This window comes from Cupressus sempervirens, chromosome 3 (assembly GCF_028749045.1).
Source record: "Cupressus sempervirens isolate cs-2001-9-10 chromosome 3, ASM2874904v1, whole genome shotgun sequence".
Lineage (NCBI taxonomy): Eukaryota > Viridiplantae > Streptophyta > Pinopsida > Cupressales > Cupressaceae > Cupressus > Cupressus sempervirens.
The window spans coordinates 1,005,504,378-1,005,519,793 of NC_143120.1; positions in this window are offsets into that span (position 1 = coordinate 1,005,504,378).

Consider the following 15,416-nt stretch of genomic DNA (forward strand, 5'->3'; position numbering starts at 1 on the left):
GATATAGCACCTTTAGATGTATGTGATATTTTTCTAGGACAACCATAGGTGTATCAAAGGCATGGGGTGTACGAATCCAAACCATGCAATGTGACAATCAAGCTTGGTGAAAAGAGATATTGAATACCAGAGCAATGCCCAACTCAAGCCACTTCTTTAATTACTACTAAAAACTTTAAATGTTTAATTTCTCAAACCCAAACTTTGTTACTCTTCATGAATAATTTTGAGAAAACAAAGTTAGTTTTCCTTAACACACATATTAAGGTGGCCACCATAGTAGACCAAAAAAAGGAGATGGATAAACTCTTATAAGAATTCCATAGTGTGTTTAAATCACCAGTAGGGGTCCCAACACACTGCCAAGTCAAGAATTCTATTGATCTAATTCTAGGAATGCCATTGCCCCATGAACCAATATGTAGGAGATTAGTTTTGAAAAATGATGAAATTAAGAGATAGATTTAGGAATTGATTTAAAAGGGACATATCAGACCAAGTTCTTCACCTTGTGGTAGCCCTATTGTTTCTGCAAGAAAGAAAGGTGGGACATGGAGACTTTATATTGATTATAGGTAACTTAACAAAATTACTATGAAAAATAGATATCTAATTCCTCAAATTAATGACCTTTTGGATCAACTTAAGGGGGGCTAATTTCTTTACAAAAATTGATTAATTGACCTAGTAGATGTATGGAAGACTACATTCAAGTCCAAGGAAGGTTTGTTTGAGTGGTTGGTTATGGCTTTTGGCCTGAAAAATGCACTGGCCACATTTATGAGGTTGATGAATGATGTGCTTAGACCCTTCATTGATTCTTTTGTAGTTGTTTATTTAGATGACATCCTCATATTTAGTAAAACTTTGTCTGAACACTTGCAACATGTTGAACAAGTACTCCTGAGTTTGTAGAAAAATAAACTCTATGAAAACATAGAGAAGTACTATTTTGGTATACAAATAATCTAGTACTTAGGGTACATCATTTAATGTGAGGGTGTTTATGTGGGCCCTACAAAGATACAAATTATCAGAGATTGGTCACCTCCTCAAAATTTCACAGAACTTTGCAGTTTCTTGGGTCTAGCCAACTTCCATCACAGATTTGTATTTGGCTTTTCACATTTAGCATGGCCTCTTAATCATTCACTCAAAGGTGGAACACAAGCAAAATTTTGGTGGACAAAGGGAAAAAAAAACATTTGAGGACTTAAAACTCAGACTATGTTCAACTCTAGTATTGGTTCTTCTAGATTTACAATAGTCATTTGAAATTAAAATAGATGCATTAGATTATGCTCTTGGTGTTGTACTCATGCAACACAAGCATCCCATTGCATATCATAGTGAGACATTTTCTAAAATAATTCGCAAGTACCCCACCTATGACAAGGAGTTGTATGCAATTTTTTAGGCCTATAAATAGTGGAAGCACTATATTTTGGGAAAAGAAACTATGATACATACATATCATAAACCTTTACAATTCCTACAAACACAAGGGATATGCATCAGTAGTGGTCAGCTTATTTGCAACATTTCCACCTCAACATTTATCATAAAAAGGGTAGCACTAATAAAGTAGCAGATTGTTCAAGTATGCCTCCAATCATAGGTTTGACAATGGTTTTGGATTCATGTGGCCATCAAACACAAACTTGGGCTCAACTATATGGTAAAGATATAGATTTTTGTAACATTTATAATGTAGCCTTACAAGGGAAGAATGTTCCTAACTTCTATGTATAGGATGGCTTACTTTGTCATATTGGTCACATATGTGTCCCTAGTGAAGAAAGAAAGAAATTGATATGGGAAGCACACTATAGCTAGGTGGTAGGACATTTTGGTATTGGTAAGACCACTGCAATTCTCCAAAAGTATTTCTATTGACCAAAAATGAAACATGCTATCATTTCATACATATAATCTTGTGTTTCTTATGCAATTGCAAAGCCTTCAAATCATAAATTGAGCCTCTATCTACCATTACATATTCTTGATAAACCATGGAATTTTGTTTCAATGGACTTTATGTCTAGGCTCCCAAGTAGTAGAAGGGTAAATGATTATATATATGTGGTAGTAGATAGATTTTCTATCATTGTGTCTTGTTAAAAAATGATTTCAGGAAAGGAGACTACTAATCTTTTCTTTAAAAATGTTTGGGTTCACTTTGGGTTTCCAAAAAGCATTATTTTAGATAGGGATAGCAGGTTCCTCAGCAATTTTTTGTCTTCATTATAGGTTGTAATGAACACCAAGTTGACAAATTCTACAACATCCCATCCTCAAACAGATGGCCAAATAGAGGTAGTCAATAGAATGATTATCTGTATCCTTCAAATGTACCACACCAAACACCCATGTACATGGGATGAGAGCTTTCCTTATGTCCAACATAGCTACAACCGTGCATTCCACACTACTATAGGACATAGTCCATTTGAGGTTTGTCTTGGGTATCAACCATTGGAACCCATAGATGTAATATTACCCATCTTACAATCTTGCTAGCCACTCAATATTGAAAAGGAGATAGATAAAGAAGACAAATTTATTGAAAAGATCAAACAGTTACAACAATAATTTCATGATATTTTAGAACAGAGCAACAAGAAGTATAAGGAAAGACATGATCAACATAGAACTCCCCATCATTTTTAGATTGGTGACAAGGTATGGCTACATCTTTAGAAGGAGAGTCTCCACGAACCTTATTGAAAGCTTTTTCCTATGGGTCATATACCATTAGGAAAAAAGTTGGTGAGAATGCTTTTGAACTTGATCTACCACAATTTTTGGGAATACATCTAGTTTTTAATGTGGAACTATTGTGACCCTATTTTCCTCCATTGTTGGACATCTCTCAAGTTGCTAAACATATTCATGCTATAGAATTAAATCCATCCACTACTATTCCATTATAGTGTGATGATGTCATTGAAGTCATGCTGAAATCTTTGAGAAATTAGAAAAAATTTCTATATAGGGTGGTTCAAGTTGGTCAATTCTCTCATCAAGGCAAATGGTTAACCAAGGAATAGGTTGCAACACAATTCCCTCATCTACTACAGAAGATTGATGCAATAGCACCCATTGCCTCTTAAGTGGGGAGGAATAATCCAGATTATATAGAAGATCTAATATTTTTTAAAGTATTTTTTTTTTTTAATAGTTTTTCTATATCTTTTTGTTTGGGCTTTTCGAAGGTCTTCTGCTCAAAATTTGAAGCCAAAACTATAATCGGTCCCTAAAACTAGGTAGCCAGAGACTCAATATTTTAGGGACTAAACTAGAATTTTAGTTCTTCTTTCCAACGGCCTAAGTGGTTTTGAATTTTGAGTTACAGGTCAAAAGTTATGACCCCAACAAGTTAGGGTAATTTGACACCTAGTTTTGAATAAGTTTAGATTAATTTGTTGTTTTTATTTTTTAGCCACATAAACATTTTGAATTTATGTTATGGTGGTTGTTGATATTCCATCATTTTATATAGTCTTTCAATCTCAATGAATAAGATGGCTTTTGGTTTGTATACAACCCTTTTAAGTTTTTGCAAGATTTTTCCAGAAATGAACATTAGTATCGTAGGTAATCACTTCACCAAATATTGTGTTTTCATCCCACTTCATCAATTCAAATAAATGGTATCAAAAAGTTAATGCTCCTATATGCCAACTAATACAAGAATTTTCTATCAAAGACTAGGACTAGCTACAAGAAATCCATCAAATTACCTTAATCTTTGGTGTACAAAACAAAAGATGTTGAATACTTCCACAAATTCTATGAAGAAGATGGTGGAAGAGGGATTGGCCAAGAAATGAGAATTTAGGATGAGTAAGTTTTTAGAAATTTTGAAGACCTAACAAGTGTTGAATTTAGTAGCCTTGTTCCATGGGAGCACTCCTTTTAAAGTCTAGGTGAACTTTGATATTCCAAATTTTGAAGGAAAAGTTAATGTTGATGTTGTTGATAATTGGTTATCTAAGTTAGAATGATATTTCTTTGTAAATAATTATTCTAATGTAGAAAAAATAATATTTTCCCTCTTGAAAGCTAAAAATCACATAATTAAAGTGAGGTAGGAGAAGAGTTGGAAATGCTCTATGATAACAAACCCACTTGGGGAGAATTTGTGTAATATATAAAAGAAGCATACTTGCTTGAAGATGTATACAAATAGAAATATATAGAATAACAGTTACTTTGACAAAAGAGGGATCAATCTATTCAAGATTACACCAATACATTACATGCAATCTCTACAAAAGTTGGCATAAAAGACTTAGAGAAGCATCGAATTCTAAAATATTGTAGTGGGCTTCATAGATACATTCAAATTGAAATGGAATTCTTGAATATTGAAACATTGGCAACTACTTACAAATATGATGCAAAAATTGAGTTAAAATAGAAAGGAAAAATGGATTACTTTTCAAATAATAAGCCAAGGGATGAAAGTAGTAATAAATTTGAGGGAAAACCAATGGGGAAGGAACCTTCCTCAAATCCACCCAATAATACGTGGTGGGCTACAAAAAGGACACAAATAGATACAGGCATGTGGTGTAAGATACCTAAGAGTTCAACTCATAACACAAAGGACTATCAAAGAATTGAAAATTCAATGATAGAAATATGAGGAGAGGAAGTTGAACCTAAAGCCACACTAATGGAAACACCTGAAAATAATTAAGTAATAGAAGCAAATCCATATGCGATTATTGCAATAGAAAAAGTAGCTCCATGAGAAGATGAGCAGATATTGTTCAATTCATAGATGTGGGTTAATAGAAAGCCTCCACATTTTATTATTGATAGTGGGAGCCAAAAGAGCTTAATTTCTATGGAGACAGCCAAGAGATTAAGTTTTAAAATGACAAGACATGCACAACCATACTCTATGGGATGGGTTAGTGAAGGAAAAGATATTCAGATAAATTAGCAATGCCACCTATCATACTCAATCAAACCATTCAAGGATGAAATAATCTGTGATGTAGCACCTTTAGATGTATGTGATATTTTTTTGGGACAACCATACATGTATCAAAGGCATGGGGTGTATGAATCTAGACCATGCAATGTAACAATCAAGCTTGGTGAAAAGAGATATCAAATACCAGAGGTATACCCAACTCAAGTCACTTCTTTAGTTACTACTAAACAATGTAAATTTTTAATTGCTCAAACCAAAAATTTTGTACTCCTCATGATTTGTTCTGAGAAAACAAAGTCAATTGTCCTTAACACACATACTAAGGTGGCCACCATAGTAGACCAAAAAAAGGAGATGGATAAACTCTTGGAAGAATACCATAGTGTGTTTAAATCACCAGTAGGGGTCCCAACACATTGCCACTTAGTCAAGCATTCAATTGATCTAATTCCAGGAACACCATTGCCCAATTGACCCTAAAATTGGGTAGTCAAAGGCTCATTGTTTTAGGGACTAAACTAGAGTTTTGGTTCTTCTTTCTAATGATATAAGTGGTTTTGAATTTTGAGCTATAGGTCAAAAGCTATGACCTCGACAAGTTTGGGTAATTAGACACCTAGTTTTGAATAAGTTTAGCTTAATTTTTTGTTTTTATTTTTAGCCACATAAATATTTTGAATCCATTTTATGGTGGCTATTGATGTTCCATCATTTTATATATTCTTTCAATCCCAATGAATAAGATGGCTTTTGGTTTACATACAACTCTTAAGAGTTTTTACAAGATTTTTTCAAAAATGAACATTGGTATCCCAGGTAATCACTTCACCAGATATCATGTTTGTATCCTACTTCATCAATTTAGATCAAGTTCAAATGATACATTTGTTGATATCTTGTACCAAATATTTCACAAAGGAGACATTGCCTGGAAGACTTGAAGTAGTTGAAAATGAGCTTAGACAGTCTGGAGAATTGACTAGAACTAAAATAGCTTTTAGTGCCTTCAATATTCAACCTAGTTTATCAAGGAGCAAAAGTGCTAGAGGAGATTTTGCTAGCAGCATCAGATTTGATGAGGACAGAAAGATTGAAGAAAGAGTAGCCCTTTTGGTAAGAAGAGAAAAAGATGGTACGAAAATCTTTAAATGTTGAACTTTTAACAAATTTGGTCAGTATACATCTAAGTTTCCTAAAAGAGAGATAAAGTATAGAGGTAATTTCAAACCTAGAAGAGATAGAGAATGTTTGTATGAAAATCAAGAAAATGATTATGATGAACAAGCAGTAAGTGCTAGTGATGATGAAATTGGATTTGTAATTATTAAAGAAGAAAGTCCAGAGAAAGTAGCTTTGGTATCATAGGTTGAAAAGAAATATGATTGGAAAATTGACATTGGTTGTTCACATCATATGATTGGTGATATGAACAAGTTTTTTGACTTCAAAATTTAGGATGGAGGCATTGTCAGAGTTGGAAACAATACATCATGCCAAGTTAAAGGTATTGGATATATAACTCTTGATGATAAAACTAACATTGAGGATGTATATTGTGTTGATGGTTTGAAGCATAATCTTTTGAGTGTTCGACAACTAGTAGATAAAGGTTATTAGTTGTAGTTCATAGAAAAGACATGCATGATCAAAGGAAAAGATGGAAAGGTAATTGGAACAAGAACTAGATCTAGAGGTATGTATTTCAGTTGAATCCTACTGAAGGGTATGTGCAGGATCATGGTGTACCAAACTATGGCCTTAAGTGGTAGTGAAAAATCAGCAAATTAGGTTTATGTCAACTTGACACATAATTTTGAAGTGGTTATGGACTTTATATCAAAAAGTTGTAAGAAAATAATCTATAAGAAATTGAATGTAGTTTCTAAACTACTAGGCCTTATTAGGATAAAAAAATAATTAATTGGTCAAAAGTTTGAATTTTAATGCAGTACTAAGAAAATTTTAGGGTGAAAATAAAAAGTAGGTGTACATCTGACCACCTTAATCAAAATCAAAACATAATATTTTTTTAATATAATTATAGATATGAAAATTAGACTCATGCCCGGATGTGACGCATATTTTTCGGTATTTTTATTCCAAATAAATAATTGAATATGAATTTTCTACCAAAACTTTTTCAGAAAAAAAAAAGTCCCATGTCTAACCACCCTAACTAATAGAAAATTTTACCAAATTTAAATTTATTTATTTTTCTTATACTAGCCGAAGTATAGAATGTGACACAACTTTTAGATTTAAAAAATGTTATACCATTTGAAAGTTATAGCTATTTTCCAATCAGTATGTCAATCAGCACTTTACAATTATCTTCATTGATAATTAACTAATAAATACTTATCGAACTCAGAATTTGACAAAAATTATATTGATGGAATCTAGAGAGGAATATTAAAAAACCATTTTCATTTTATTCAATTTCGATCAAAATAACATTGTCAGATGGCTACCCGAAGTCTGAGTATCACTAAAACCCTCTTCAAACACGTCTTTTGGGTTGACCGGGTAGGCTTGGTAAATACCAAGCCAAATCAGATATCCGATTATAAATTCGATATCTGATATGTTGCAATTGGAAAATTCAAAATCTCAACCCATTTTGAAGGAAAAATTGAGTTTAAACATCATAGCTTATTATTTATAAATTATTTCACTTATATTACTATGTAAAGACGTATTTTAATACATTATATATATATATATATATATAAACGTAATGTAAAGATATAAGATATAATCTAGCAATATATAATAATATATTATGTTAATCTTAGTACAATCTATAAATATAATTTATATTATTATTATTTTTACTAAATATAATAACGTAATTTATATATATATATAATACGTATTATTTATTATTATATTAGTATGTATGTTATTAATATATATATAATAATGTAATATATTAAATATAAATATATAATATGTATTATATATATATATATATATATAATAAAATAATATTTGAATTAAATATAATAAAGTAATACACATATATGTTATTAATATATATAATAACGTAATATTTTTATTAAATATAATAATGTAATAGATATATATGTATGTATGTTATTAATAGATATGTATATTATTAATATATATGAGTCAAAGGGGGTCATAGGTCAACCATTGACCCCTTTTAACGCATTAAACGACGACAAATTTCTTTAGGGGTCCTAGGAGTCCTAGGGCCATATTACAATGTTTAATACGGGTCAAAGGGGGTCATAGGGTGACCTATGACCCCTTTTCACCCATTAAATGACAATATATGTCCCTACGGGTCTTAAGACCCCAAGGTACATATTTGAATAATTCATATGGGTCAAAGGGGTTCATAGGGTGACTTATGACCCCCTTTGACCCATTAAACGACGACATATGTCTCTAGGGGTCCTAGAATCCCTAGGGACATATTCGAATGGATAATATGGGTCAAAGGGGGTCATAGGTCCCTTTGACCCATTAAATGATGACATATGTCTCTAGGGGTCCTAGGACCCCTAGGGACATATTCGAATGGGTAATATGGGTCAAAGGGGATCATAGGGTGACCTATGACTCTCTTTAACCTATTAAACAATGACATATGTCTCTAGGGGTCCTAGAACCCCTAGGGACATATTCGAATGGGTAATATGGGTCAAAGGGGGCCATAGGGTGACCTATGACCCTCTTTGACCCATTAAACGATGACATATGTCACTAAGGGTCCTCGGACCCCTAGGAATATATTCGTTCATATGGGTCAAGGGAGTCATAGGTGACCTATGACCCCCTTTGACCTATTAAATGACGACATATGTCTCTAGGGGTCCTAGAACCCTTAGGGACATTTCGAATTGTTCATATGGGTCAAAGGGGGTCATAGGTCACCTATGACCCCCTTGACCCATTAAACGAAGATATATGTCTCTAGGGGTCTTAGAACCCCTAGGGACATATTCTAATTGTTCATATGGATCAAAGGACCCATTAAACGATGACATATGTCTCTGAAGGTCCTATAAACCCTAGGGACATATTCGAATTGTTCATATGGGTCAAAGGGGGTCATAGGTCCCTTTGACCCATTAAACGATGACATATGTCCCTAGGGCTCCTAGGACCCCTAAGGACATATTCAAATCGTTCATATGGGTCAAAGGGGGTCATAGGGTGACCTATGACCCCCTTTGACCCATTAAATGATGACATATTTCTTCAGGGGTCCTAGAACCCCTAGGGACATATTTGAATTGTTCATATGGGTCAAAGGGGGTCATAGGGTGACCTATGACTCCCTTTGACCCATTAAATGATGACATATATCCCTAGGGGTCATAAGACCCCTAAGGACATATTCAAATTGTTCAAATTGGTCAAAGGGAATCATAGGGAAACTTATGACCCCCTTTAACCCATTAAACGATGACATATGTCCCTAGGGGTCTTAGGACCCCTAGGGACATATTTGAATGGGCCATATGGGTCAAAGGGGGTCATAGGGTGACTTATGACCCCCTTTGACCCATTAAATGATGACATATGTCCATAGGGGGTTCTAGTACCCTTAAGGACATATTTGAATCATTCATATGGGCCAAAAGTGGTCATAGGGTGACCTATGACCCCTTTTGACCCATTAAACGACGATATATGTCCTTAGGGGTCCTAAGAATCCTAAAGACATATACGAATCGTTCCTATGGGTCAAAGAGGGTCATAGGGTGACCTACAACTCCTTTTGACCCATTAAATGATGACATATGTCCTTAAGGGTCATGGGACCCCTAAGGACATATTCGAATCATTCATATGGGTCAAAGGGGGTCATAGGGTGACCTATGACCCCATCTGACCCATTAAATGACAACATATATCCCTAGGGGTCCTAGGACCCATAGAGACATATTCGAATGGGCCATATGAGTCAAAGGGGGTCATAGGGTGAGCTATGAACCTCTTTGACCCATTGAATGATGACATATGTCCCTAGGGGTTCTAGGACCCCTAGGGACATATTCGAATCATTCATATGGGTCAAAGGGGGTCATAGGGTGACATATGACACCCTTTGACCCATTAAATGACGACATATGTCCCTAGGGGTCTTAGGACCCCTAGGGACATATTTGAATCTTTCATATGGGTCAAAGGAGGTCATAGGGTGCCCTATGACCCTCTTTGGACCATTAAATGACGACATATGTCTTTAGGGGTCTTAGGAACCCTAGGAACATATTCGAATTGTTCATATGGGTCAAAGGGGGTCATAGGCTGCCCTATGACCTCCTTTGACCCATTAAACAATGACATATGTCTTTGGGCATCCTAGGACCCCTAAGGACATATTCAAATCATTCATATGGGTCAAAGGGAGTCATAGGGTGCCTTATGACACCCTTTGACTTATTAAACGATCGCATATGTCCTTAGGGGTCCTAGAACCCATAAGGACATATTCGAATTGTTCATATGGGTCAAAGGGGGTCATCGGGTGCTTATGACCCCCTTTGACGCATTAAACGATGACATATGTCCCTAGGGGTCCTAGGATCCATAGGGACATATTCGAATCATTCATATGGGTCAAAGGGGCTCATAGCGTGACCTATGATTCTTTTTAACCCATTAAACGATGGCATATGTCCCTAGCGGTCCTAGGACCCCTAGGGACATATTCGAATTGTTCATATGGGTCAAAGGGGCTCATAGCGTGACCTATGATCCCCTTTGACCCATTAAACGACGGCATATGTCCTTAGGAGTCCTAGAACCCCTAGGGACATACTCGAATCGTTCATATGGGTCAAAAGGGGTCATAGTGTGACCTATGATACTACCTCCTGTGACCCATTAAATGACAACATATGTCCCTAGGAGTCCTAGGACCCCTAAGGACATATTCAAATCGTTCATATGGGTCAAAAGGGGTTATAGGGTGCCTTATGACACTTTTTGACCTATTAAACGACAACATATGTCTCTACGGGTCCTAGGACCCTTAGGGACATATTCGAATCATTCATATGAGTCAAAAGAGGTCATAGGGTGACCTATGACCCTTTTTGACCCATTAACCGATGACATATGTCCTTAGGGGTCCTAGGACCCCTAGGGACATATTTGAATCATTCATATGGGTCAAAGGGGGTCATAGGGTGACCTATGTCTCCTTTTGACCTATTAAACGACGACATATGTCCCTAGAGGTCTTAGAACCCATATGGACATATTTGAGTCGTTCATATGGGTCAAAGGGGGTCATAGGGTGACTTATGACCCCTTTTGACCCATTAATCGACAATATATGTCCTTAGGGGTCTTAGGACACATAAGGACATATTTGAATCGTTCATATGAGTCAAAGGGGTTCATAGGGTGACCTATGACTCCCTTTGACCTATTAAACGATGACATATGTGCCTAGGGGTCCTAGGACGTCTAACGACATATCTATATTGTTCATATGGGTTAAAGGGGGTCATAAGGTGCCCTGTGACACCCTTTGACCCATTAAACGATGACATATATCCCTATGGGTCTTAGGAACCCTACCAACATATCTGAATCAGACCCCTAGGACATATTTGAGTCGTTCATATGGGTCAAAGGGAGTCATAGGGTGACCTATGTCCCCTTTTGACCCATTAAACGACGACATATGTCCCTAAGGGTCTTAGGACCCCTAGGGACATATTCGAATTGTTCATATGGGTCAAAGTGGGTCATAGGGTGCCCTATGACACCCTTTGGACCATTAAATGACGACATATGTAAGACCCCTAAGGACATATTCGAATTGTTCATATGGGTCAAAGGGGGTCATAGGGTGCCCTATGACACCCTTTGGACCATTAAATGACGACATATGTCCCAAGGGGTCTTAGGAACCCTAAGGTAATATTTGAATTGTTCATATGGGTCAAAGGGGGTCATAAGCTGCCCTATGACCTTCTTTGACTCATTAAACAACGACATATGTCCCTAAGCGTCCTAGGACCCCTAAGGACATATTCAAATCATTCATATAGGTCAAAGGGGGTCATGGGGTGCCTTATGATACCCTTTGACCTATTAAACGATGACATATGTCCTTAGGGGTCCTAGAACCCATAGAGACATATTCAAATCGTTCATATGGGTCAAAGCGGGTCATCGGTTACTTATGACCCCCTTTGACCCATTAAATTACGACATATGTCCCTAAGGGTCTCAGAACCCATAGGGACATATTCAAATCGTTCATATGGGTCAAAGGGGCTCATAGCATGACCTATGATCCCCTTTGACCCATTAAACAACAGCATATGTCCCTAGGGGTCCTAGGACCCCTAGGGACATTCGAATTGTTCATATGGGTCAAAGGGAGTCATAGTGTGACCCATGATCCCCTTTGACCCACTAAATGACGACATATGTCCTTAGGTGTCCTAGGACCCCTATGGACATATTCGAATCGTTCATATGGGTCAAAGGGGGTCATAGTGTGACCTATGATCCCAACCCCTTTGACCCATTAAACAACAACATATGTCCTTAGGGGTCCTAGGACCCCTAAGGACATATTCAAATCGTTCATATGGGTCAAAGGGGGTCATAGGGTGCCCTATGACATTTTTTGACCCATTAAACGATGACATATGTTCCTACGGGTCCTAGGACCCTAAAGGACATATTCGAATCATTCATATGGGTCTGACCCATTAAACAACGACATATGTCCCTAGAGGTCTTAGGACCCATAGGGACATATTCGAGTCATTCATATGGGTCAAAGGGTGTCATAGGGTGACCTATGACTCCTTTTGACCCATTAATCGATGACATATATCCTTAGGGGTCCTAGGACACATAAGGACATATTCGAATCGTTCATATGAGTCAAAGGGGTTCATAGGGTGACCTATGACTCCCTTTAACCCATTAAATGATGACATATGTGCTTGGGGGTCCTAGGACGCCTAAGGACATCTAAATCGTTCATATGGGTCAAAGGGGGTCATAAGGTGCCCTGTGACACCCTTTGACCCATTAAATGATGACATATATCCCTATGGGTCTTAGGACCCCTAGCAACATATTCAATTCATTCATATGGGTCAAAGGGGGTCATAGGTTGACCTATGACCTCCTCTGACCCATTAAACGACGACATATGTGCTTAGGGGTCCTAGGACCCCTCGGACATAATTGAATCATTCATATGGGTCAAAGGGGGTTATAGGGTGACCTATGTCCCCTTTTGACCTATTAAATGATGACATATGTCCCTAGGGGTTCTAGGACCCACAAGGACATATTCGAATCTTTCATATGGGTCAAAGGGGGTCATAGGGTGACCAATGACCCTTTTTGACCCATTAATCGACGACATATGTCACTAGGGGTCCTAGGACCCCTAGGGACATATTGGAATGGTCCATATGGGTCAAAGGGGGTCATAGGGTGACTTATGACCCCCTTTGACCTATTAAACGATGACATGTCCCTAACGGTTCTAGTACTCCTAAGAACATATTCGAATCGTTCATATGGGTCAAACGGTGTCATAGGGTGACCTATGACCTCCTTTGACCCATTAAATGATGACATATGTCCCTAGGGGTCCTAGGACCTCTTGGGACATATTCGAATCGTTCATATGGATCAAAGGGCGTCATAGGGAGACCTATGACTCCCTTTGACCCATTAACTGATGACATATGTCCCTAGGGGTCATAGGACCCCTAAGGACATAGTTGAATCGTTCGTATGGGTCAAAGGGGATCATAGGGTGACCTATAACTCCATTTGACCCATTGAATGATGACATATGTCTTCAAAGGTCCTGGGACCCCTAGGTACATATTCAAATCATTCCTATGGGTCAAAGGGGGTCATAGGGTGCCCTATGACTCCCTTTGACCTATTAAATGATGACATATGTCCCTATGGGTCATAGAACCCCTAAGGACATATTTGAATCGTTCATATAAGTCAAAGTTCATAGGGTGACCTATGACCCCCTTTGACCTATTAAACGAAAACATGTCCCTAGGGCCCCTAAGGACATATTCGAATCGTTCTTATTAGTCAAAGGGGGTCATAGGTCACCCTATGACTCTATTTGACCCATTAATTGACAACATATGTCCCTAAGAGTCTTAGTACCCCTAAAAAGATTTTTGAATCGTTCATATGGGTCAAAGGGGGTCATAGGGTGCCCTATGCACCCTATGACCCTTTTTGACCCATTAAACGATGACATATGTCCCTAGTGGTCCTAGGACCCATAGGGACATATTCGAATCATTCATATGGGTCAAAGGGGGTCATAGGGTGACCTATGACCCCATTTGACCCATTAATTGGTGACATATGTCCCTAGGGGTCTTAAGACCCCTAGGGACATATTCGAATGAGCCATATGGGTCAAAAGAGGTCATAGGGTGACTTATGACCCCTTTTGACCCATTAAACAATGACATATATCCCTCGGGGTTCTAGTACCCCTAAGAACATATTCGAATCTTTCATATGAGTCAAAGGGGTCATAAGGTGACCTATGACCACCTTTCACCCATTAAATGATGACATATGTCCCTAGGGGTCCTAAGACCCCTAGGGACATATTCAAAACATTCTTATGGGTCAAAGGGGGTCATAGGGTGACCTATGACTCCTTTTGACTCATTAAACAATGACATATGTACCTAGGGATCATGGGACCCCTAAGGACATATTTGAATTGTTCATATGGGTCGAAGGGGGTCATAGGGTGACCTATGACCCCTTTTGACACATTAAATGATGACATATGTCCATAGGGGTCCTAGGACCCTTGTGGACATATTCAAATCATTCCTATGGGTCAAAGGGGGTCATAAGGTGACCTATGACTTATTTTGACCCATTAAACGACGACATATGTCGCTAGAGGTCATGGGACTCCTAAGGACATATTTGAATCATTCATATGGGTCAAAGGGAGTCATAGGTGTATATGAGCAATGTTAGTATGCTAATAGAAACCAAATTTAAATAAATCTTCTACAAACTAAACAAAATTCATAAACTTCAAGATAGACTAAGATAAGATCTCAATTGAAAATATGAGCCATTAATGGGCTCTCTCAATGAGAAGCTCTCTTGTTGAGTGGCTTTATCTAAATGGATAGGATGTATGCTCAATATCCTTCCAAAGGCTTCAATGGATGATTGTGGATTTTTGGTGTGGATAGATGGCTTTAGTATGGATTTGGCTCTCAAAATAGCATTATAACTTTACTTCATGGATTGTGTTCTTTTGCAAAGGGGAAGGATCCAATTTATAGGCAAGAGGCTTGAGGGATTGAGGGCTAAGATGCAAGGATGGGAAAAAGCTCATGGAGGGCTTAGATTGCATGAGAGGAGAGCACATGGATTGTGCTTCCTTACAACCAATCAAAGACTGACACATGTCACATGGTGAGAGGAT